The sequence below is a fragment of the Panthera leo genome, chromosome B3 (genome assembly GCF_018350215.1).
Source record: "Panthera leo isolate Ple1 chromosome B3, P.leo_Ple1_pat1.1, whole genome shotgun sequence".
In the NCBI taxonomy this organism is placed as follows: Eukaryota; Metazoa; Chordata; class Mammalia; order Carnivora; family Felidae; genus Panthera; species Panthera leo.
Window position 1 is genome coordinate 139,253,174 of NC_056684.1, and position 24,672 is coordinate 139,277,845.

At 49.0% G+C, this 24,672-nt stretch overlaps 1 long non-coding RNA gene across 1 annotated transcript; it reads right to left on the bottom strand.

The window, feature by feature from the left end:
- Nucleotides 1–10,691: 10,691 nt before the first annotated feature.
- On the bottom strand, nt 10,692–13,558 carry LOC122221432. The gene is made up of 3 exons (XR_006203219.1): nt 12,998–13,558; nt 12,153–12,402; nt 10,692–11,016 (listed from the first exon to the last, which is right to left on the bottom strand). It is a non-coding gene; the product is annotated as an uncharacterized LOC122221432 (long non-coding RNA).
- Between the last annotated feature and the right edge of the window lie 11,114 nt (nt 13,559–24,672).

Below are 24,672 nucleotides of genomic sequence, written 5' to 3' on the forward strand. Positions count from 1 at the left end.
GCCAGAAGGAGAAGGGTTGCCATCAATGCGTTTTTGCATCTGTGACCTCTACATCTAGGTCAAGACAGCTCTAGAGTCAAGAAGGACGTTGCCTTCTGACCACCACGCAGGTGGTGAAAGTGAGTTCGTCCCTAGCACGTAAGACCGTGAGTAGGAAGTCCTACTCATTGTAGGAAGCCCCATCCAATTATTCTTGCCAGGGTGATGAAAAGTCGATTCTACCAGAGTGCCTACCCCGACCTCACTGGGGAAAACATAGAGTCTCCAGAGCTCTGCTCTGGATGAGAATCCGTCACTGATTGTGCCTTTTCCTGGTCCCTCAAAATGCTCACCAGTGACCCCCAAGTTCCAGGACCCAAAGGAGGCAGCACAGTGTGGGAGTCGTGTGTGCAGCAGGGACACTCCCAGCCAGCTCTGCCCCATCGTAGCCTGGACCTTGGGCAACTCACACCCTCTCTCCTGGCTTCTCAACTTAATGAGGCACAGAAAGGAAGGAAGTGCCATTTGTTATGGCTTCATCGTAGGACCTCTGCGGGGCTACATCTCTTTGTGTAGGAGACCCTCATTCTTAGCCCAGAGGAGACTGACAAAGTCAAATGCCATAGCAGAGGCAGAGCCCTGGAACCAAACCTGATGCTCAAGTAAGGATAATGGTGATCAACACACTGAATGCATTTTTTTTTCTTTACAAGACTTTGAGCTCCTTGAGTGCAGGACCCCTATCTTTTTGTTATCTATCTACTTCCGTCTTCAATACACTATGTAATAGACAAGAAAAGGGGCAGGGCACCTGGGTGGCTCAGTTGGTTGAGCTACCAACTTCAGGTCGGGTTTGGCTCAGGTCACGATCTCATGGTTGGTGGGTTTGAGTCCCTCACCGGGCTTACCGGTGTCTGAGCAAAGCCTGCTTCAGATCCTCTGTCCCCCTGTCTCTCTCTGCCTATCCCCTGCTCATTCTCTCTCTCTCTCTCTCTCTCTCAAAAATAGGACACCTGGGTGGCTCAGTCAGTTAAGCCTCTGACTTCGGCTCAGGTCATGATCTCGCGGTTCATGGGTTCGAGCCTCACATCAGGTTCTGTGCTGACAGCTCGGAGCCTGCTTCGAATTCTGTATCTCCCTCTCTCTCTCTCTGCCCCTCCCCCGCTCGCACGCTGTCTCTCTCTCTCTCTCTCTCTAAAATAAACATTAAAAAATTTAAAAAAAGGAATAAACATTTTTAAAAAAGAAGCAACGATAACACCAACATGTATTAAGCACCTACCCTTTGCCAACCACTGTCCTAAGAGTTTTAAATACATTAGCTTCTTGAATCCTTACAGGACCCTTATGATGGGTATCATCCTCCCGCGTTACAGATGAGGAAACTGGGACGCAGAGAACTCAGGTAACTTGCCCAAGATCACACAGGTATGCCGAGACCTTAGCGGACGCTCATTCGAGCGTTGAGTGGATGGATGCATTGAACGGATGGATGAGTGTCTTGCCCGGACTCCTCTGTTGACCCTGACTGTGGCCCTCTACTGGTGTGTCCGGCTGAGTTTGGGAATGCCGCTGGGGATGGTGATGAGGGAGGCTTTGGGAGCGGCGGGGTGGCCTGCCTGTCCTACACATGCAGCCATAGTGAAGCCATGAGAGATTCCTAAGAAAATCCGGGAGAGTGAGTAGCTCTCTCCAAGCCAAGATGCACACGCAGGAAACGAAGCAGGCTTGCGGGTGATTTTATTTTTATACCTGGGTCCGCCCTTGGCTCATCGGCCTAGTTAGCACTTTGGAACCTCCAGCTGACTCTGCACTGCCTGCTAGCTTTAATACACTTCGACTCCGGCTTGCTATACCGCCCTGATGTCGAACACACGAGGCAGACAGCTGCCCGGAGGCATTCTCCGTGGAAACTCTCGTATCACAATAGAACTCGGCTTTCCACTATCACGCCATCCCTCTTCCTCCCATCAGCGAGCAACAGAGCAGGTTACAGACGCCAGGCAGTGTCACAGAAATGTCCTAATAGACACATCGGGGGAAAGTGGGGCGGCCCCCCTCGCACACTGGATGCCTTTCCATCGTGCCTTTTCCTCCAGATAAGCCGATTACACATCATTAATTGCTCTCGGAAGATCTGTTTTCATCCCATCCCGCATGGACCTAAAAATGCTAACCTAAAGGAAATTACCATTGTCTTCTTCACCGTTGCCCCAAACTCCAAGACATTTGCATGAGGACCTATTTTGATTTTTCTCCTTCCAGAAGATGAACTGTATCTGTTTCCCTGAATGCAATAATTATTTTATTGCCCCGGCTTCTATCTGGGCACACATTCCATTTTCAAATGTAAATAATCATTTCCACCTTTAATAAATTAGATGGAACCTGTCTTGCTTGGAGAATGAACATTTCAATATCTTCAGACACACAATGACATCGTATCAATATTTAAAATCATTTTATGCGTGTATTCCTGGCTGTCCAACTTCATTAAGGCCATTCATCAAGCCTCTAGCTAGAGTGTATTCCCATTGGACTTGTAGGCCTGGGGGCCTACCAAACAGAAATTTAAACTAACTTGCCTTTTTAATTCACATTATTCTCAAATATTCTCTTTTTTAACTCCCTGCCATGACTGAGGCATTTAGACTGGGCCATGATTCGGTACATGTCAACACTTAACTGACACAATCCCCATTAGTATGTCTGAATATGTGTGTCCCGGTAAAATACAGTATCCATTCCTCCCTCTTCGTTGATAAATTACCTTTACTTCCTCCCTGCACTTGGCAATAATTTGAGTTTATTGCTCGATGTTTCTGTTAAATATTTACTAACATTTTAAACTATGTATAAATGGAATCTTCAATGTTTTCCAAGTCTCCTTCTCTCCCCTGACTCCAAAATCATAAATCTCTTGATCTATTTTTCATATTCCTGAGGAGGCCCCGCCAGGACATGCGATACTGGGAACAAGAAGATTCTTGCAAGTAAGATCAGCCCCTCTCCTGGCCACCTCTGTAGATCAGGCCAGATTTGTTCCCAAGATGTGCATTATTGAGCTGACACTGAAATCCCGTGCTGCAATGCCAATAAACAATTAAGTCACGCTGAGGAAATTGCAATAAAGCCCTCCCAAACAGGGCGCCGACCCGGAGAAGGCTGGAGAGGAGCCCTTCCTCCGTGAGGCCACCTCGCCAGGAAAAGCCGGTGCAATGCACATTCATATTTCAGGGGCAACCAGGCGTCCGGGAGTGAAGTGGCCTTGTGGGAAAAGAGCGGGGCATTGCATTAGTATCTTAGGGCTGCCCTAACAGAATATCACAGATTGCGTGGCTTAAAGAGTAGGCATGGTTCTTTTCCTCATGGTTCTCGAGGCTTGAAGTTCAAGATCAAGGTGTTGGTAGAGTTGGTTCCTGAGTGGCTTAAAGAGTAGGCATGGTTCTTTTCCTCATGGTTCTCGAGGCTTGAAGTTCAAGATCAAGGTGTTGGTAGAGTTGGTTCCTGAGTGGCTTAAAGAGTAGGCATTCTTCTTTTCCTCATGGTTCTCGAGGCTTGAAGTTCAAGATCAAGGTGTTGGTAGAGTTGGTTCCTGAGTGGCTTAAAGAGTAGGCATTCTTCTTTTCCTCATGGTTCTCGAGGCTTGAAGTTCAAGATCAAGGTGTTGGTAGAGTTGGTTCCTGAGTGGCTTAAAGAGTAGGCATTCTTCTTTTCCTCATGGTTCTCGAGGCTTGAAGTTCGAGATCAAGGTGTTGGTAGAGTTGGTTCCTGAGGGCCATCTCCTTGGCTTGGTGATGGCTGCCTTGTTGCTGTGTCCACACATGGTCTTCCCTTGGTGCGAACACTGCCCTGGTGTCTGTTTATGTGTGTACAAATCTCCTCTTCTTCTAAGGCTACCAGTCCTATTGGGTTCAGGCCCGCCCATATGACCTCGTTTTACCTTAATCACCTCTTTAAGGGCCCTTTCTCCAAAAGCAGTCATGTTCTTGGTTGGTTAAAGTCTTCCATGGTGGGCAAAGTCTACTCTTCTTTGGTTCATCCAGCACAAGCCCATTCTCCCTCTCTTGAATGAGTACTAGAGCAGCTCATGTCTCCTCTGAAGTTCTTGGAAATTCTGTGGCCAGCTTAGTGTCTCTGAGTTCCTGCTCCCTCTGGGGTCCAGTGGGGACAAGGACCACTTATCTTACACAGTTGTTCTAAGAATCGAATGACCTAACAAGTGAGAAACTGGCTGTCTGGCAGTAGGCATTCAGTGCAGGTCAGGAAATCGGAATCACCTGGCATCAGGGAGGCGGCATTTAAACTTGGGGTGAAACATGAACAATGTTTGGAGCAATGGAGCAGGAAAGTGAAGACATTCCAGGTATACAGAACAATTGAGTGTTGTCTTTTCTTCATATCTCCTCCCAGTTTGGGGGCTTTATGTTTTAATGGTGGGTGATTGCATTTTCAAGCCAGTCCTGTGTTCAATATAGTAATAGAACATTATTTGCATTACTTCCAAAATGAAGTGCTTATATATACATAAAAAAAAATAGTTGAAGAGCTCCCATAATATTAAATTGTTCTGCACTGCGTGTGCCCAAATCCTCGATCTTTTCCAAATTCAGTACTTCACAGTTTTAAGAGCCCTTCATTTTAGAATTGAATGGGGTGTTCTGGGCACGTGCACCGCGGGCCACTTTAGTCTCCCAACGATTGCGCCGATAATGTTAAGAGCGCTCCAGCTACTTGGAGCATAGCCCTGGCACGCATCTGCCTGCTCTCACGAGCCTCTTCCAGGCTGGAGGCAGACTGGACTCTGGAACATCTGTGCCCACGTGGGTAACTCTGGACTGGACCGACTCCGGGCCTTGAGGCCTCCGACACAGCCTTCGTGCTCTGGTTTTGTACGGAGGTCTGGATCCCAAGGAGAACCGCGTGATTAGGGAAGGGACTGTGGGTTTGGTTCCCATAAGGCCAGCCACGATGAAATCCCTGCAGAGTTGGTTGTCTGTTGTTGGAAGGACAGAGACAAATAGTGGTTAAAATTCTGCCCTGTGCCAGTTGGGGTACGTAGACTTGTGAGGTCCTTCATGTACAATTGGTGCGACCGTCATGCAATGTGAAGACTGAAGCTCAGAGAGATTAAGACATGTTCCTACACTTGTTAGTGACCAGCCCTGGGTCTGGAAACCCAGTCTACCTTATTCCAGTGCCCATGCCCTAGTCACAGCTAGCCGGCAATTTGGGGGGAAATAGGGTCTTGGAAATGAAAGATGAAGCCAGGCCTTGAACCAAGTCTTCTGACTCAGTCCAGAGTTCCTTGTACTCATAAGAAATTGGTGCCATGTGCTGAAAAAAAAAACATTCCTTGGCTTTCTCTAGTGTCAGTGCCAAAGTCATTTTCATTCACAAAGAACAAGCAGCATATAAATATAGACCATTAGTTATTGAAGAAAGTCCTGCCAACAGACAAAGGCACAGGTGGAAATATAGGGATTGCGGCATGGGGACAGGGTGTGACTGTGCAAGGTGCTGAGGTCAGACAGCTGCCTAACAAATACCCATTCTCTTTGTCTCAGCTTCCCTGACCTCAAACTCTAAATCAGACTCCTGACCTTCTCTCTCCAAATGCCCATGTTTTTTCTTCTTCCTTTTGAATTCCAAATGTCATGCTGTGCAAAGCGCATGTTCGTTTTAGGGACTTTATTTCATAACAGTAACCCTCACCTGTTTTTCCTGAGAGGCTAGGGTGTCTGTGATTTCAGAGTAAACCTAGGACCTAGGTTTACTGGAATATACTAGAAACGCAAGAAACATGATTTGAAGGCATGCATGGGAGCTGATCCTCTTCTTCCACTTCTCAGATATGGCGTAGAAGGAACCTGGTTTTGGACCTACAATCTGAAGACTTGAATTAATGTTATGTCTTTGCCCTACATTTCTGGGTGAACTTGGGTCTGTCTCTTGACTCTCTGGGCCTCTATTTTCTCAAGCATAGAAAGTGGATAATAATACCACTTTTCTGGGGTTCTGTGATGATGAAATGAGAGAGAATCTGTAGAAGGTCCCACGGAACTCAGTGCATAGCTACTGGTTGGTATGTTTGCTGATACTGTAAAGGATTCTCTTCTCCAAGAGGTAATGTCTCCTAGAGTCTGAGTCATGGGCAGGCTAGGGGCTAAGATAAAGAAAAGACTTTTTCCAGTAGTTGGTGATGAAGCACAGCTACACAATGGCACTTGGTGAAATGAACACAATGACTGGGTTAACTCATGGGGTATTCCAATCAGATCTACCCTCCCTCCTTCAGAGTGGCAGCCACCCAGAGACCAGCCATCTGTGGACACAGAGAAAGACCTAGCTCTAGGGACAGGAGACTCAAAATAAAGATTAAATAAGAAAGAGTCAAAGCGGGCCAAGTTCAGCACTGATCTCAGTTATGTGAGTGCTGGATAGGCCAGTTCCAACTCTCTAATGTAAGAGTTCAAAGGGCGAGGTTACGTAGAAGTTATTTATCATTAAGTGACATGAACCTGAGGTATTGCTTATCAAAAACTGACTCTACTTTAAAAAATTGCTCATTCACCCCATTCTTAGTTCCATACTTCTTTTGTCCCTAATTCTTTAACTTGTCAGTGGATCCTATTGCCCTACAGATTCATTTAAACAAACAACAAAACCAGGAAACTTGTGGTGTATTCCAGTCTTGACATGGTTTGTGCCCAGCGATTACGCTCATGTTCTATTTGTATGGACAATTCTTCCTTGTACCTGCTACCTTTGAAAATCCTAAGCTTTTGTCTTGTTCCTGGTGGTCTGGTCATACGCTTAGCATGGGATGCTGGCCCTGTCCCATGAAAGCAACACCAGAGAGGCCATAAAATTAAGGACACTGGGAATGGATCTGAACGAGTAATATAAATATTGCAAGAGATTTCTGGGGAGACCAAAGCCAATTATTGTGACCAAAGGGGCCTGAGCGTCATTTTTAGTAGGATGGATATTAAAGGGGAAAGTTTGCATATTTTATCTTTCTTTCACATTACCCCTGATGTATCTCTGATAACCATATGACCTCTTTGACACATAAAAATAGCAAAGTCCAACCAGTGGGGTATGTGGTCAGTGAGGAAATATCACCCCTCAGGAAAAGCTTAGGATTCAGGTATCAGCAGTGCTGGTCAAAAGCCTGGCTGCTGAGTGTTTCCATTTTTAGTTCCTTCCATAGCCTCAAAGGAGGGAGGAACAAGAAAACTTCTTTGGGAAGAGCCATGCCTGGAGACAAGGACAGAAAGCTACTCTCCAGCTTTGGGGTTATGAAACAAATGGCACGACCAAGCCCAGAATTTGATATTGGAGCTCTTTATCCTGGGAGTGTATGAAGAGCACAGTCATGATAAAGGAAACTCTAACCCTAACACTCAAGGATGCTGGGAGCATGAAGCAGAAACAAGCAGTTACAAAGCAGAATCAAATGGAAATACTAGGGGATAAAATATATAATATTGGACATAAAGAATTCAGGAGGCGAAATAAAAGGCACAATGAATGTAGTTTAAGAAGAAATTAGTGAGCTAGATCAGATTGAAGACATTCCTGAGAAAGAAGCAAGCAGGGATAAAGAGCTAAAATGTATCAAAGAAAAGCTAAAATAAGTGAAGACCAGGAGCACACAATTCAATGTAAACATTACAGGCGATCCTAGAAAGAAAGACAAAATAAAGTGACGAGGAAATATTTGAAAAACAGTAACGACAGAATAAAAGAAAGAAAAAGATTCATATTTAAAAAAAATTTTTTTTAATGTTCATTATTTTTGAGAGAGAGACAGAGAGCAAGCAGGGAAGGGGCAGAGAGAGGGAGACACAGAATCAGAAGCAGGCTCCAGGCTCTGAGCTGTCAGCACAGGGCCCGACACAGGGCTCGAACTCACAGACAGCGAGATCATGGCCTGAGCTGTAGTCAGCCACCCAACCAGCTGAGCCACCCAGGTGCCCCAAGAGAAAGATTCATATTCAAAGTTCATATGGAATGTCAAATAGAATATATAAAAGACAAATCATACTTAATATAATTATATTTAAGAATGTCAAAGAAAACTAAAAAAGTAACAAGCTCCCAGAAAGATCATTTATATAGAAACAGCATTCAGATTAAAGTCTTCTATCTCAGTAACAACATTGAATCAAGAAGACAGTAGAGAATAATTTTGAAATGTTGAGCGAAAATAACTTTAAATCTATAATTTTATACCCAACTGAAGTATCTTTTGAAATCGGGCAAATAGGAGCACCTCGCTGGCTCAGTTGGTTAAGCATCTGACTTTGGCTCAGGTCACGATCTCACAGTTCGTGAGTTCAAGCCCCGTCTCAGGCTGTATGCTGACAGCTTGGAGCCTGGAGCCTGGAGCCTGCTTCAGGTTCTGTCTCCCTCTCTCTCTGTCCCTCCCCCGCTTGTGCTTGCTCTCTCTCTCTCTCTCTCTCAAAAATAAAATAAATGCTTAAAAAAATCTGGGCAAGTACAGCCTCAGAAGGCTTACTACCCAAACACACCTTCTTTGAAAACATTTTTGGAAGAAGGACATCAGTAGGAGGATGCTTTGAGGAATACGGAAAATAGGAGTGAGTGCATAACTTACTACACTTTATCTTGTGTGTGTACATTTGTGAAGGCGTGTGTGTGTGTGTGTGTGTGTGTGTGTGTGTGTATTTAAAACAATATCCAAAAAGAATCAGGTAAAAAGATAACCCACTACATAATAAAAACACATTTAAATTCTACATATTGTAGCATAATACTAACACATTTGCTGGGGTGGAATGAGGAAGGGGGTTAGAAAAAGTGTTTAGTTAATCAGAGAAAGGTGAAAACAACCCAAATACTTCTTATTCTGAGGAAAGATACTGATCTTGGTTCTCTCTGATTTGCCCACCATGCTGAAGCCCAGGTCGCAATCTTGGCTTCTCTATTTTATGGCTATGTAACCTTCAGGAAATTTTTCTTCTCTCTCTGATCTTCAAATCCAGGATGATAATGCCTGTCATGAAAGGTTATTTGTGAAGTTTCGATGTAGAGCGTGGCTCCCTCTATACAGTTGCCCTGGACACAGTGCAGATGTTGGCCCTTAATGCCCACAGGTCAGATGTCACCGCTTTTGTTGGTGAAAGTGTGGCTTCTGCTTACGTGTTTTTTCTTCCTGACTGTGGCAGAAGGCAGGCAACAAAAAGCGTTCTTTTCGTCTGTGAGGGGTAAGGTGGCTTAGGGGTAGAAAGAGGTAAGTCACATCTGAAAATCACGTTTCTTCCACTTAATTTTATAAATGTTATCTTCAAGATTTCACCAACTGTTGCTTTTTTTCTTTTCTTTTCTTTTCTTTTTTTTTTTTTGACCCAGTATGCATTTGTGGCTCGAGAGATCAGGGCTCCTGCAGGGCCATTAATTGCCCAGTTTGTTCCTTGGGAGTAAAGCATGGGCACGAACACATGTTCATTAGGACATCTTAATTGGAAACAAAAATCACCATGGCTACCGCAAACATGATTTAAGAAGAGGAAAGCAGGCTGGTCAGTTTTCATTTGGATTTTGTTTTATTTCATTTTATTTTCAATTCTCCCACAGGCCAGGCACAGCAGCTTCACGATAAAAAATAATGGCCTGAGAAATGTCCTTCTGTAACATCCCCATGGCTGTGTGAGTTTGCATAACTCAAATGTGTCTGGAGGGACCCATCTTTTCCTCTGATCCTGCTGAGAGTGAGTTGGGGTACCCGCACGAGGGTGACTTGGATCCCCCAAACTGCTACCCTGGGATGCCCCAGAAGATGATCTTCAGGGAACAATGTGTTCTTTTTCTAGCCTCTCCTTTATTATGCTTGTTCAAGTGATAACGTTCCGAAGTTCCCTTCCCCTTGTCCAGCTGTTAGACTGGGGACCCTCGAACGGTCTTTATTTTCACAGAGAGAGCACAGCAACCTGCCATGTGTCTTTCGATCGCTGCTTAGTTTTTGCTCTAGATCCTGGAACGACAAGAGGTTCGAAATCCGATAAGGGTGCCACTTGGTCACACATGAAGAGGTGTGGAACGAGTCGTCCTCCTTCATGGCACTTTTTTCTTTATTCTTTGATTAAAGTCTTTTCTCTTACTTACATCCCCCATTAAGATGTCTCGGTGTCATTTAGGGTGTTAATTGAGAGGAGGTTTAAGCTCATCAAAGCGATTATAAGTGATAGTTAAAAATTTCTATATATGGCCTGTGCTGGAATCCGCACGGTGGGGTGCCATTTTTTTCTTTTATCCAACTGACATTGGTAATAATAGATGAAATTATTACTAAATCACAGCTGCAGAGATGATATCATGATTTTTTTTGTGTGTAATCTTTGATGAAAAATTAATTTTTGAGAGGGATAATTTAAAATGATTTAAATAGTATTATACTGAAGTCCTTGCTGGTAATTAACGCCAATCTTGTCAGAAGTGAAACCACTTTTGCAGCTGTTTCTAAAGATACCTACAGTATTTGTAACTTTTCTGTGAGTGAAATTATAGTGTTTGGACTTTATTTTTACCGCACAAGGACCATTAGAAGAAGAAGGCGTCTGATAGGAACCTTTGTTCTTTGAAGCCTCGATCCTGTCCTATTTTGTGTTCAAAGCTCCCCCCCCCACCCCCCATGCTAGTTTAATTATCTCCAGACCGTGGATCAGGGCAGCGTGGGTCTTCATTTTTATTTTTTAAACATATAAACGTGTTTACGGTGGACACCTTGCGCATACGTCTCTTTCGCCCCTGTAGGTTAGTTACATAAGAACAAATAACTTGATATGTGGAGGGTTTAATTGACAGAACAGATGGCCGGTCATAAATGTTCGTTCATTGTCATCAGTGCCTTGACTTCCTTCGAAATCCCCTTCGGTCACCGGGGCAGAAAGCGCTGTAACGAGAACTCGCTGAAAAGAGACTTCTCTTTGCTGGCTTCTTCATACTTTAAATGACAGAAGGGAGGAAGTGAGGCGTGTGCTGGTGCGTGTTCGTCCTATATAGAAAGACCTGCGGGAGAGGTTAAAAAAAAGAAAGACATTGAGATTTAAGTGGAAGAACAAATGAATGAGTGTAGGGGGTGGTGGTGCACAGTCTCCTGGGGCTCGAGCTCGCTTTCTTCCGATTGCACGCGCATGCTGATGTTTTCGACAAGATATATGGCGCCAGATATTCATGGCAATTGCGGTGGGCGCCACTCTGTAATCTTTTTTTCTCCCCCCTCCACTTTTGTGCTGAGAAGAGGAGGAAGGAAAGGCGGGGCGGGGGGGGGGGGGAGAAAGGAATGAGTAAGGGGAAAACGGAGAGCGCGAAGGAAGGGAGGGCCCAGAGGCGAGAGACGGCACGAGAGCTTCAGAAATTGTTATCCTGGGTAGCTGTTCATGAAAATCGGAGCGCCCGCCTCAGCTTCTGCGGTGGGTGGGTGCGATTTTCTTTTCCGCGGAGCGCAACGGGCATCACTAGGCTTCCCTTTGGCAAAGAAAGGCCGCCGGAGGGACGGAAGAAAGGTCTTTGCGGGGGCCGAAAGGCCAGTTTGTTGGCGGAGGGGCGGTGAGCGTGCCTGCGGCCCGCGCAGGACGGGGCTGCCGTCAGAGAAGAGGGGTTCAGGCTGCATCGCTTCAGGGTTTCTTTTTGGCTGCGGGGGGAGGGCGATCAGCAGGTGCACCTAAAAGCTAATCCGCCAGCCGCAGTGCCTTAGGTGACCCTGTTTACACCTCACTGGCCAAGGGGAGGAGGGCCCTGGGAGGCAACAGGTTTCCCAGCGCAGGGGGCTCGCATGGGGACAGGCACGCTGCAGCCGTGAACTTGAAAAACACGGATCTTACTTTCAGCTGACTCCCTCTGAGTACGCGCGCGTGCCCAGTGTATCACAGGCCTTAGCTAGTTGAACCCTCGTATAAAACCCACGAGGTGGGGCCATCCTCCTTCTCTGCGTGGAGACACAGGGGCTGGTGTGCCCCCCATTACAGGCCCCGTGCCTGGCGCGGGGCCGGCGCCCTCCAAGGGGCACAAGCAATGCCGGCGGAGGAAGAAATTCACTTCCCCTCTCACGACTCTGTGAACGCGCCGGCGCCTCTTGGCTTTGGTCTCTTTGCTCTCTGGTTCAGGCACCCATGGATCCTAGAATGAGAATCTCCAGCTCTTACTGTCCTTGGAGCCCGCGTTGGACGGCATCGGCCTCCTTCAGCGGGCACCCCCTCCGTCGGGAGCCCCCGCCTCCGGAAACTCGGTTCGCGTCGGTCGTGACCCTCGCCAGGTTTTATTTTAATGATTTGCTCCCACGCGGGTCTCTCCCACCAGACTGTGCGTTCCCTGACGGCAGAGACCAGGCCTTTGTTCCCTGACGCGTGGATCGCCTTCGTCCATCCATCCATCCATCCATCCCACAAGCATTTCCTGAAGGACACATCAGGTGTCAGGGAGGATGATGCAAAGACCCTCCCCGCTCTCAAATCCCGCACGGTCTGCCGGGAAGAAGACCAGTAACAGCTCATTGAATGAATAAATTCAAGAGTAAATGAAAAGAAGAAGAAGAAGGAGGAGGAGGAGGAGGAGGAGGAGGAGGAGGAGGAGGACATCTGACGCCCTGTAGGGGAGAGATTGGCCAACTTTCCCTGCAAGAGGCCGGCTCATAAATATCTGGGGCTCTGCAGGCCGGACGACCCCTTTGCACAACGACTCCGCTTTGTAACTGCAGCTCGAAAGCAGCCTTGGAGGACAACGGACGCCGCTGGGAGCGACTGTTTCAATAAAACTTTATCTATGGAAACAGGCAGTGGGCTGAGTGCACAGACCGTGGTTTGGTGACCCATGCCCGAGGGCCCAGGGCTCATTCACGTTAAAGACGGAGACAAAATACGCTGCGAGGAGTATCGCTCCCCAGTCTGTGTGTGTGTGTGTGTGTGTGTGTGTGTGTGTGAGCTGCGTACGGGCCGGGGGTGTCAGCTGGGTGGGTTCCTTAAGATCTTGGTATCACTAAGGGCAGGTAGACCTGTCCGTGCGCGGACATCCGCGAGGCACCGACGATGCGCCTGGAGGCAGAGGCCTCTCGCCTGGTCGCAGGCCTCAGTTCTTCGTCCTCCCTGGGCCCTCCCGGTCCTGGGAAAACTCGCAGGGAGGCTCACCCGCCCGCGTGGCAAGGCCGGGGGGCGAGGCGGGCGCGGGTGGAGGGCAGGCCCGGATCCCGCACCGCACACCAGCGTCCTCCCCGCGCCAGAGCCCTCAGGCCGCAGTCAAAGCCAGGAAGGCACCAGGCCGTCGTCCGCTCCTCGGGCACACTTGTCGCCGGCCCGTTTTCAGCGGACGATCCCGCGTCCCAGGCGCCCGGAGGCCTGACTGGCCGGGCGGAGCTCGCAGCGCAGGGCCCCCAGCTGGCCCCTCGCACTGTCTGTCACCTTCCTCGGGGCGGGGAGTCATTGTCTTCACGTCCGGTCCGCGCTTTTGGGACTTCGGGTTGGGCGACGGGACACAGCTGGCTGCCATGCGCGACTTAGGTGGCCCTGGAAGCGGGGAACTTGCGCCCTAAACGTGGGGCTGCAGAGGCAGAAGCAGGTGGCCGGACTGCCCCAGAGGCCGGAAGTGCCTTTATCTCCGCATCACAGATGCGGCTGCTGAGGCCAGAGAGGTGGGGCAGCACGAGGCGTGGCCTGACCCTCCGGGTCTTGTGACTGCCACGCACGCAGTCCCTTAATGTCCTGCCGGGTGCGAAGGACTTAACCGCCCTTATCGATCCTCGGTTCACAGGCCACTTCCTCCTTGAAGCCTCTGGGATTGCCTGGCAAGTCTGATACTTCGTGGGATCCTGGGCTTGTCTCGGTGGCTCAAGGACCTCAGACTGTAAGGTCCGTGAGGGCAGGAGAGATGTCTGTTTTGTTCACTGCCATGTTCTAGGAGCTGGCAGGGGCCCAACATCAGACACAGCCCCGTAAACACTTGTCCTGCATCAAGCGCTTGGCGAGCTGTCTGTGCCTCCTGCAGTCACCCCCAGGCAGGGGGAGGCCCGGCTGCTGTTAGTTCCTTGCAGTGACCCAGGCAGGCTGTGTGGCCTGCAGCTGCCCAGCCCCACACCCTGAGGCCCAGGGGCATCGAGGCAGCCCAGGGAGAGGGGTGGGCTGAACCTCGGGGCTCTCGCCTGCCGCCTGGGGCCTCCATACACTGTGGGAATGTGGCCGAGTACCCCACCCCGGGGTGGGGAGGGACAGAGCCCGGAATGATCCCTGTGTCACGCTGGCTCCCGAGGGCGAGAGCTCTGCCAGGTCTCAAGTCAGACTTGCCCACACGGGTTGGCACCATCCAGAACTTCAGCGGGACCCCTCCTGCTCGGGGCTCCCCCGGGGGCACCGCACCTGCTTCTTGTCGGACCAGGATCTGCGCCTACAAAGGAGTCACACTGTGTGAGTCCCCCCCCCCCACTTCCTGTACACAGAAGGGCTGCACTGATCGGGCCTCTCAGTGATGGGGGCTCCCCGTGATCGGGGAAGGGCCCGGATGGGAGCTGAGCCCACGGAGATTAGGCCCTAACAGGGCGGATTAATTTCCAGCCATCTCTCCACGAGGGCAGCGTGACTCAGGCTGAGAGGTATTGTCCACGGCGAGCTGGTGGATGTTCGTCACCACGGAACCAGATCTCTCTCTTCTCACACTGAGGTGTGCCCTCCTTGTTCCTGCAGTCTGTTTACTGCCTTTCCGGCTGGGACGGTTCCGGGCCCATAGCAGGCACCCCGTGAATATTTTCAGGATTCCCAACTGTATTTGGGGTTTGATTTTCAGATCGCACACACCAGCGGACCCGTGTCAACCAGACCAAGGATCCAATCTCGCTATGTGAGTCTTCAAATGCTCTTGGAATTTACAAAAACCCCAGCCAACTGGGAAATATACAAATGGGTTCACTTACAGCAGGGATTCTCAACCTTGGCTCCGTTGACATCGGGGGCTGAGTCTTTTTTTGTGTATGCGTTGGGGGTGTCCTGTGTTACACTGTAAGATGTCGCAGCACGCCTGGTCTCTCCCCACTAGATGCCAGTAGCATCACCTTCCAGGTGTGACAACCAAAAAAGTGTCCCCAGACATCACCTTGTGTTCCCTGGCACCAAAATGGCTAGGAGCTCTGCTCTGGAGGCATTTTCGGGACTCCGCAGGCTGGATGCGTTCATTTCGCAACCCGTGTCTCTCCGTGTGCCCTACCAGGTCTCAACCTGGCCTTTGGGGCTGGGATAGGAGAAGCGGGGGAATCTGTCCCTGAAGGGAGATGGCCAGCTTTAAGTGACACCGCACCCTCCCCCAGAACACCCACCCAGCCAGCCAAGCTCCCTGCATCTTCCCCGCTCTGGGTTTCCAGCTTGCTGCCCTCTGTCACCTTTGCCTGTTGAAGTCCTCTTGGTTCCCTGAGCTCTGGTCCCAGTGCCACCTTTTACGTCAGACAGTTACCGATCCTGGTGCAACGCCACTTCCTCTCTGTTCTCTAGTTGTCTTTAAAACTCCATTTGAGCATTGACCCCAGCCTCCGCTGCCTCGCTTCGCATTGAACGTGGGGCAAGACTTTCCGCGCTGAGATTCAGCACATCGTATTCATTGAGGTTACGAGCTGTGTAAGTGAGCTGCTCTGAGTGTAAATCTCCTTTTCAGCATTGGTCGCATGGGTGACCCTGAGGACAGGCTTAAAAGTCTCTAAGCCTCAGTTTATTCACATGTAAAATGGAAGGTAATAAGAGCGGAAGCCGACTACATATATTTTTGTCCGATAAAGAGATGCCATTTGCAGATGGCTTAGTTGACATTAAATTATCATAATGTAGCTGCCTACAGCAGTAGATTATGAGACCCCGGTGGGTCAAGGGTTCTATCCTGATTTAGTATGGCGATTGGCCCATAATAGATGTCCGACAATATGTATAAGATTGAACTGAATTATGAATCTTTCTGAGGTTTGAACATACCGTTCTGTTTCCATAAACTGGGAACTGGTATAAAAAGGTTTACCTCAACGCATCACTCTGAGAATTAATGAACACGGCGGCAGCCGGATATCAAAGGTGGCTCCCAAGACTCCCACTCCCCTGGTATACCTTCTCCCGCTGAGGGCATGAGACTGGGGAACATGACCGGATGCTACCCTATCTGATCACATTGCATTCTAGGGCAACAGGGATTCTGCAGATGGGATTGAAGTCCCTTATCGCTTCTCTTTGAGTTCATCGAATGGGGGATTATCCTGGGTGGGCCACACCCGATCAGGCAAAGACAGAAGCAACAGCAGCCGAGGCTCTTCTGCTGGCCTTGAAGAAAGCAAATGGTCACACGGTGGACTGCCTAAGAGGGATCCCAATGCACAGATCTGAAAGTCAACTCTGCGAGCTACGTGGGGACCCCAGCTGATGACAGCAAGCAGGGGACGAGGGACCTCAATCATACAGATGCTAGGAACTGAATGAATTCGGCCAAGGATCACAGGAGTTGGAAGAGAATGTCAAGCCTCAAATGAGACATCAGCCCAGGGGACATGTACATGGCGGCCTTCGAGAACAGCAGGGAACACAGTTACATTGTGCCTAGGTTCCCGGCCTATAAAACTGAGACAATGAATGGGAAATCGATACAAAATTTCAGGGCTTACACAGGGTCCAGGACGACTCAGTGCTCAAGGTGTCAGCAGGATGAGTTTCCTCTGATGCCTCTCTCCTTGCTCCTGAAGGTGGCTGCCTTCCCTCTGTGTCGTGCTCACATCTCCCCGCGGCGCCCGCGTGTGTCCAAATTTCCTCTTCTTACAAACACACCATTCGTCCCGAGCTAGGGCCTGCTCATATGACCTCATTTAAACTTAATGACGTCTTCACACACTCTGTCTCCAAACACGGTCACGTTCTGAGGTGCTGGGCTCTAGGACTGCCGCATACGAAGTTTGTGGAGACACAGCCCATGACGCCTCCTAAGGCGTGAGTTAATTTCCACTTGATGGGACAACAGAGTTCGTCTCAGCCGATGCACAGAGTCCTTCCTCGGCCGGCCTTTTCACTATCTTGGCTCTTAGATAAGCTCCGTGGGCTCCTCCTCTTTTCCACTTGGCTTCGTGGGGACCTTGTTGCAGTCAAGCTGGGCATGGGAGTTGGTGAGATCCCCCGGGGCATGCAGCTGTCTCACGAAGCTGTTCATTGTCTGCAGACCTCGCAGTTTCCTGGTGCTCCGTATAGAATAGTGGCCCATGCGGTGGCGCCTGGGTGGCTCGATTGGTTGTGTCTGACTTCAGCTCAGGTCATGATCTCGCGGTCCGTGAGTTCCAGCCCCATGTCGGGCTCTGTGCTGACAGCTCAGAGCCTGGAGCCTGCTTGGGATTCTGTGTCTCCCTCTCTCTCTGCCCCTCCCCAACTCATGTTCTGTCTCTCTCTGTCCCTCAAGAATGGATAAACATTTAAAAAAAGGCAAAGAAAAGAGGCCCAGGCTGTGTCCATTCTCAGCCTCCGCAAACTTGTGTGCGGGTGGGTGGCATGGCCCCCATTAGGTGTAGACGGTGTCTACACCTTCGTCTCTTCCTTGCTCTGCCTTCTCTCCTAGGCTGGGGCCAGAAGACCAAGAGCGGGGAAGCTGTAACTTCACCACCCACATCTCATTGTGTCCCGAAAGATCTTTGTTGTTGCCGCTGTTGGACAAAAGCCAAGGAAACAAAGGCAGCCCCACTTTCTATTCCTGCCTTGATGTTCCTTACCTCGGAAGCAGCGAATATAAGAAAAGTCTGGCTCCTCCAAGGGGGTGGGGATGGAGGAGGGGGAATTTCCAGGTGGGAGGGAAATCTTAGTTCACATTTCAGAAGTGCTATCCAGCCACAGATTGCTTAAAGCTTAGTATAGGGTTCCACCATAGCTGTCATTTCAAAGAGTCTGTCCTGGGGTCTCCAAGAGGGTCCCTTCAATTGTTGGACACCGTACTCAAAGTTTTTTGTTTTTAAATGTTTATTTTTGAGCGAGAGAGAGAGACAGAGTACAAGCGGGGGGCTGGGGTTGGGGGCGAGGCAGAGAGAGAGGGAGACACAGAATCCAAAGTAGGCACCAGGCTCTGAACTGTCAGTGCAGAGCCTGATTGGGGCTCCAACTCCGGAATGATGAGATCATGACCTGAGCTGAAGTCTGACGCTTAACCGACTGACCCACCCCGGCACCCTCACCATACTCAAAGTTTTGATCAGGTATCCAAGTTAAAGGGCCTTGCACGCTTGCAAAATTTAAGACTCCTGGCAAAACCCAAGGCTCCAGCTGATCCCTTCATGGAACACTGACCCCCTCCCACCCCCCACCCCCCCCAGACCACCTGCTGTGGAAGGCTTGAGAAGTAATTGTGTTTAAGTCAACAGAATATGTGGACTCAGAATTGGGACAAAAACATATCTAGAAATAGCGTGCGATAAGAACTTACACACAATGGTTTTAAAACATTTACATTCTAATTTGAGAGCCAGTCTGATGAACATCGTGGCGAAACTTTGCGTTTTGGTGGACCTTGCAAGTTCCGTTTTCCCCTATCAGTCTCCCCGAGATTCCACCTTCTTTCCGGACTCTCCCACAAGAGCCACCGTGATTGGCTAAGTGGTGGGCACGTGACTGAAGTCAGCCAATCGTAGGCCCTCCCATGTTTGGCCGTCAGATTGGTTGTGTGTGGGCATGTGACTCAGGCTGGGCCAATCTGAACCTTCTTTACAGATTCCGGAAGACAGGGCTGTGTGTGGATGGGGGGGGGGGGGGGGCGGCAGGTAAGTGGGAGGTGGGGAGAGAAGGAAAGACCTCTGATCTCTCAACTCCGGGGGTGTGAGCGTGGGAGTTGCTCGCAGCCAAGGAAACGGAGTGCTCGGCAGCATGAAGCCAAGTTGCTAAGAAATTCGGAGGGAGAGAGAGGGGATTCGGCCGGTGCCCTCTTTTCCGACTCTGCTTGTACCCCTGAGCACCCCACATTTGGGGTGTGCGAGCCCTGGATGCCCTATTTGCCTAAGCCGGTCTTGGTTGTGTTGCTGTTGTATGGAAACAAAGTCAGCCTCAGCTAAAGAAGAATCAAGGCAGAAGAAGAGGAGGGACTGTAAGAGCCCCACCTCGGACAGACTGGGGTTCATACCTGATGCCCTGGTGCTCCATTTATCATCTGGGATCTCGAGCAAGATGAGTGACCTGGCCCGGCCTTAGTTGCCTCATTTCCAGAATAAGAAAATTGGGATAGTAAAATCCCTTCCGAATGTGAGGGATGCAGATGGGCAATTTTTACCCGCTTCCCAAAGTCATCATTCAGAAACTTTGCCTTAAAGCCCATCTATGAAGCCCACGCTGCATATTTATTTTCGCGTAATTTTTGAGATTCTTCATTCCATGTACACGAGTCGGAGACGTCCTATTACAATGCCTCCAACCCTTGACTAAGGCATGTGGCACAAGGGTGAACGCAGGATGCAAGGGGGGTAAATCAGTCTTCCTCCAAGGATTTTTCATCCCAGAGGAGAAGAGGTCTTGACTTTTGGGTCATGGAGCAGTTGTCATTGAGCCAAAGTGCTCCTCTTGGCTTCATGCTTTTAAGGGATTTTCCAGGAGGGAAGATCTGCTCTGCCCTGCTTGGCCATCTTCCTGATGTTGGGTCTCTGTCCAGTCCCTTCCTGGGGCTTCCAGATCCCCGAGAGCCCCAAAGATGCTGCCCCTTAGGAATAACCAGAGTGCGAATCACATGCAGTCCTCACCTTAGAGTCAGAAATGGCCAATGCTGGCTGAGTTTCTGAAGGGGTAAAGCAAAGGGACGTCCGTGAGCACCCCTCCTCTGTTGAGACCTTTTCTCTTTACCCATCTTCCCATCTCTTACCCATCTTACCCATCTTCCAGGGAAAGACATGAGTCATTTGCAAGAACACTGTTTTTCATTGTGAGTTTTGCTCTGTGCCTTCCAATTCTGACATCTCTCTTGGCATGGGTCAAGGTGACATTACTATCCCCCCGCCTCACACCCTCTGGTGATGACACTAACTTCAAATAAGAATGATAAATACCAGAATCTTCTTGGAAGTAAAGAGATCCAGAAGATGTTACCTCCTAAGCATAATGGAACGTGAATGGCGCCCGAAGAGTTCTTTGCAGAGTTCTGAAGAAAGCAAAGATGTTTCAGGGACATATGCAGCCTACAGTACTCTCCAGAGGCTGGAGCCCAGTATCATGAGAGAATGCCAATTTGAAGAATTTGGAATAAAGAATTACTCAGAAATAGAAATCGTTTTGGCAGAGTCGAAATGTTATATCAGTACAGAATGACTTCAAATTAATGGGCAGAATTCAATTTTGTTCATATGCATGCTCCAGTTTGGGAAGGGAGTCAAGTGCAAGGTCTACACGAGGCTTTGAAAGACCCTGGATTTTCTGACAACTTTGTCTTCCCACGAGTTAGAATATAGAGATGAGCTTGACGAAAGCCCCGTATTATATAAGGATGTGTGAGTTCAGACAACAGCGGTGACCAGGAGGGACAATTTGGAACATATTTAGGTCTACGAAACATTGCTTGAGGAAGTGTGTAGATCAAATTATTTCCTGGCCCGTATCACAATGTCGTGGGGTCTGGAATCTGCTAAGGCTGCTTCCCTTGCCAGGGAAGTGGGCTGCACCCTTGTGAACGCGACATAAGAGTAAGCATCCTGTGTCTGAATCCCGTGTCTGTGTCTGTCTTTATCTCCACCGATGTCTGTTTCATCTGGTGATGTCTACACACGCAGACACCCTCAGAGCCCCGGCCTAGTTCAAAAAGCACTTGCTGAGGCCCCACTCTGTGCGGAACTTTGGGCCAGGCCCTGGTGGCTTCAGGAAGAAAGATGTCCTGGTTTTTCCCACCGTGTGTTTACAATCTCTTTAAAGCTAAATAGGGGAGTGAAAACACTAACTGTCACATTTAGAGAGCCCCTTGGCATTTACAAGTTGCTTTCACAACAACAAAATCCTGTGAAGATAAAAAGACCTGTTGTTCCCATTCTACAGATGGGAAACTCAACTCAGAAAGGCCAAACCGCAAGTTCACGGCCACCCAGCCACGCAGAACCCACGTCCCCACTTCCTGCCTCTTCTAAGTCACTTTTAACTGGCTCACCTTTCTGTTTGACATTTTAGATTTTAGTAGGTGGATGATCCTAAGAGTGGATATGATGATAAGGAATTTAAGAAAAAAGGAAACCCTTCCAATGCTTTGTACCATGAAAACGCACATGGATATGAGGAAGAGTGAATCTCTTTGCCTTGGGATTTAATATGGCGACTTCAGAACTTGGGAAATATTTTAATTTTAATTCTTTCTTCCTTTAAGCTTTCTGAGACCATTTCAGGGGTCAATAGCCTGGTTTAGTCTGTCCTTCCTTCCCTGCATCCCTCTCTCCTTTCTCCCTTCCTCCCTTCTTCCCTTCATCCCTTACTGAGTCATCCATTTTTGAGAACATCCCCACTAGTAAAAAGAGAGCTGCCCATTTTAACAGTCATAGAATGTTCCATTGGATGGCCATACCAAAGCTCATGTAGCCAGAATCCTCTTGTTGGATATTAGTTTATTTCCAGTCTTGGGGAGATGATGATTATGATAAGCTCTTTAGATAATTCTGTTGCCCCCTCAAATTTAAGAACCTCTGGCATGCTGTGTGATGCCAACGTCTTCACTTGCCTTCCTGAGTTTCTCATAATCCCTTCACCTCCATGACCGCACCCCCAATGGCTTACTCCTGCAGTCATCAAGCCTCATCGTATGTGGTAGCTCCTCACCCACATTTCTTTGTCCTTAGGGGAGGGGTGTTGGAGTGCACACTGCTGTTGCTGGTTGAGAGGACTAAATGTGTTAATGTCAGCAGAAATCCTAGAACAGGGCATTCCCGTAGAACCAACTGGGCCAACGCTAGCCTTTCCGCCATTGCTATTCTTATTACCAGGAAAAGCTGCATGTCCAGGATGCTGAAGAGCTGGACACTTTTACTCCTCACCCCCTGGAGGGACTGAGATCATTTGGATTCTCTCGGAAAACCATCAGTTGACCTGCATTAACTCGGGGAGGGGGATGTTGGGTCAAGTGATCTCTCTGACTTTTTGATTGGAAAGCCATTTGTGGGCGGGGCTCAGGACTTGGAAGCAGAGTTTCTGTATTGACACAACCAATGAAACGACTTCTCCCAGACTCAGGTGGGGCGGAATTCAGGAAGCAAAGCTGCTATGGCAGTTTCCTCCTTCCGCGGCCCCGATGACCGAAGCCACGGCGTCCTTCTTCCCCAAGGGGAGGAATCCCAGAGATGCCAAGCCTGCATCACAGACTCCCTCCCAGTGGGAGCTGTGAAATTCTGGGATCCTGTTCAGCGCTCTTGCGATGTGCTCGGAGATGATATGAAATGTTTTATATCATCTTGGCCACGGTACAGCAACACTTACCTCTGATTCCGAAGCAGCTCAGAATTTCGTTAGGCCTCTCCTCACTTCTTGATGCACCCTCCTCCCCAGCTCTTTTCTTTACCAATGAGGACAGGAGCTACATTCCGATTTCTGAAACACTGTCGGTGTGCGCGCTCTCTCGCACCAGCGTGGGCATTGGATATGTGCGTTTTCTCCAGGAAATCAGATACCACACGCTTTATAGTAAAAAATAGACTCTTCTAAAACACACAGTGATGCTTTGGCCACTCTACAAACTGGATGGCATAAACACCAAGCTCATGTACCCAGATGTTATAAAATACCCATTTGATGTAGCTTTCATTTGCCATCAAAGGCTGCTATCTCACAACGCAGAACCAAATCCCTGGGCAAACTTTGCTTTGCTGCAATCAGATAACCATGATTCCTCTAGAACTCCATTTATCTAACCTACCCCCAACCTCCAGGACCGGGGAGAGGGCTTATTGCCTTAAAACTCTCTGCCTTCTGGAGAAACCCGGATTGGCAGTCAGCTCACAGGGAAGGGAGAAGAGGTCTCTTTCTGTGTCCACAACTTCAACTCCTTCTCCCACACAGCGGTGTGTGTGTGTGTGTGTGTGTGTGTGTGTGTGTGTGGTGGGGAGAGGGAGAGGGAGAGGGAGGTACTCAGCCAGGTACGCAGTTACTAACCAGTAGTTATTCTGCACAAGGGCAGCCAGCCCTGCCGCTGGGTGATGGGGACACTAAGGTGAGTAGGACCCAGTCCCCGCCAGTAGCTCCCAGGCACGTGGGAGAGACGGACAGGCACACGGACCCAGGTAACAGTGGGTTACCTCGTGAGGAGAGTTTAAATGTCAGGGAGATGTCAGGAAGCTTCCTAGAAATGTGGTGCTGGAACCGAGGTGTGATGGACAAGGAGGAGTTCCTAGGCAGGCGAGAAGGGGAAGCTGGGAGGCACGGCGTGTTCTCAGGCGTGGAGGCGTGGGAGGCAACAGTGGGTCAGGGGACAACAAGTTTGGTACAGCTGCACCACAGGATGCTCGGGGTGTGTGTGAGGGGGGCGGTGACGTACCTCCTTCATCAGCTGGTTCCTCCTTGAGTCTCACCGCCCAGCTGGCCAGGCCGGCCGCGTCCCTGGCTTCTCACATACACACGGGCTCTCAAAGCTGTTGATGTCTTCTCAGTGGGACCTTGGGGGCTTGGCTCTTGTCTCACCCATCGACTCTTGGGCTAGGAGGAGGCAGCTTCCTCTCTGCTTTCTCTGCCTGTAGCCTCCCTTGCTTCCCGAATCTACCTTCTCAACCACACTGAAATAATTTCTTTAAATCAGGACCCTCAAGGGATCCTAAGTGTTAACAGCAGTGTCTCCCGAAGTGTGGGTTTGTATCAGAATCAGCTGGGCTAGAGGAAAGTCTTTTCATAAAATGCACTTTCCTTACCTGTGCTCCAGACCTACAAGAGCCGCATTTGGAGATGGGGCTTAGCGCCTGCATTAAAGGCACGCGCGCGTGTGCACACACACACACACACACACACAATCACACACAGTGCATTGATTGAGCAGAGTGATTGATGGACAAGGTCATGTGCATACCTGGTTCAAAAATTTAACCCAAAAAGGGTACAAACAGCAAAATTAATTCTCTTATCCCTGTCTCCCAGTCATTCATTGTAGTTACTCCAGGAAACATCATACAATCAATACAGCCATGGGCGATTTTCACACAATGGCAGCACAGGATTCACTGTTCCTCATCTTGCCTTGGTTACCTAGCCATCTGTCTTTGAGACTGTTTTCATCAGTATATAAAATTTGCCCCATTAAAATTTTTTTCATGTTTATTTATTTTTGAGAGAGAGAGAGAGAGAGAGAGAGAGAGAGAGGTACAGAGTAGGAGTTGGGAAGGGGCAGAGAGGAGATACAGAATCCGAAGCAGGCTCCAGGCTCTGAGCTGTCAGCACAGAGCCCGACGCGGGGCTGGAACTCACAAACTGCGAGATCATGACCTGAGTGAGATCATGTCAGACGTTTAACCAACAGAGCCACCCAGGCACCCCAAATTTGCCATTTTTAAAGGCTGCAGTGTATTTCACTGTACGGGTATCAAAGCATATTTAACCAACATCCCTTTGGTGGATTTTGGTTTGCTTCCAATCCTGGGAGGACAGCACTTATAACACCTTGTAATTCTGAAGCTCACTCCATGCTGCCTGAGGTCTAAACCCTTAACTTGGACCACCCATTGTCTCCATGGATTCATTTCTCACTATATATTTT